The following is a 1350-nucleotide window of genomic DNA, read 5'->3' on the forward strand; positions in this document are numbered from 1 at the left end:
CCAGCCAGGTGACAACCTGGAGTCGTGTCCAGCTTTTGCACCTGGTGGTGATGTCTCCAGGTCTCCTGATGGTGCTCACTCTGGTGTGGCCATGATCCAGGCAGGAGTGTCTCTACAGCTGGGGACAAAGTGCTAAATTATTGGTCATTGTCAGCATGGCATGGGGGAGGGGAACAGGCCCGCCGAAACCGAAATAAATGCCCATTCAAAAAATACTGGGAGGAGTAGAGTCTTCATGAAGCCACCATGGACTGGCCCCTGGTCCAGAGCACAAGCCCCCGTGGACAGGCGGAGTGACGGGGATGGCGGGTCCGGGATTCTCGCGGCATCCTGTCGCTGGCTGGCACCGTGAGCTCCTTGCCTGGTCTGATTCTGCCAAGCTCTGCCCACAGGAAGGCAGTCCCTCCTTCACGGCTCTTCTGGGCCGTTCCCTGTTAGGTGCAAGGTTCAAAGGCTATACAGTTTTAACAGGTGAGTGAATTTCCTGTGGTTGTTGGAACAAAGAACCACAAACCCAGTGACGTAAAACAACACAGTTTTATCACCAAACAGTCTGGAGGTTAGGAATCGGACATGGGTCTTGCTGGCCTCGGCAGTGGGCATTCCTTTCTGGAGGTGCTAGAGGACACTGCCCCCTGGCCTTTTCCAGCTTCTAGAAGCTGCTCACGTTCCTCGGTTCCTGGCCCTTCCAGGCAGCACTACTTCTCTGATCATTTTTCAGTCACATCTCTTCTGTGCCCCCTCCCCTGCCTATGTCATCCACTTTTTAAACAAAAAAAATTATGTTTACTATTTTTAAGAGAGAGAGAGAGCATAAGCAGGGGAGGCGCAGAGAGAGAAAGAGAGAGAGAGAGAGAGAGAGAGAGAGAGAGAATCCCAAGCAGGCTCTGTGCTGTCAGTGGGGAGCCCAATGTGGGGCCTGATCTCATGAATTGTGAGATCATGACCTGAGCCGAGATCAAGAGTCGGATGCCTAAAAGACTGAGCCACCCAGTGCCCCTCAGTTTAAATTTTGAAAAAGTAAATATCAATAGAGTCATGCACACAGATACATGACCCACATGCACACAGGCTTTGGGTTCTTGATCGTTTTTAAGAGTGTAAGGGGTTCCTGAGACATAAAAGTTTGGGAACCACTGCCCCAGCCATTTAACAATGTCAGCCTTCGAGTTTGGATGGGCACCGGCAGCTCGGGGTGTCACCTGGGGGGCCGCACCTGCTCATAAGCTCAGTGTTAGAGGAATAAACTCATGGAAAGTGTCCCTGCCTTTTTGGGAACGGGAGGAGCCTGGGTCTGTCCACCCAGCCCTGAAGTGGGACTGGAGCTGGGGGGGGGGGGGGGGGGGGGGG

At 53.2% G+C, this 1350-nt stretch overlaps 1 protein-coding gene across 1 annotated transcript in view; it reads left to right on the forward strand.

Annotated features, from left to right (window-relative positions):
* Positions 1-1350, forward strand: part of DNAH5 (dynein axonemal heavy chain 5) — a 252750-nt gene that overhangs the window by 872 nt on the left and 250528 nt on the right. The gene's annotated exons all lie outside the window — the stretch shown is intronic.

The sequence above is a fragment of the Crocuta crocuta genome, unplaced genomic scaffold (genome assembly GCF_008692635.1).
Source record: "Crocuta crocuta isolate KB4526 unplaced genomic scaffold, BGI_CrCroc_1.0 scaffold89, whole genome shotgun sequence".
Classification (NCBI taxonomy): domain Eukaryota; kingdom Metazoa; phylum Chordata; class Mammalia; order Carnivora; family Hyaenidae; genus Crocuta; species Crocuta crocuta.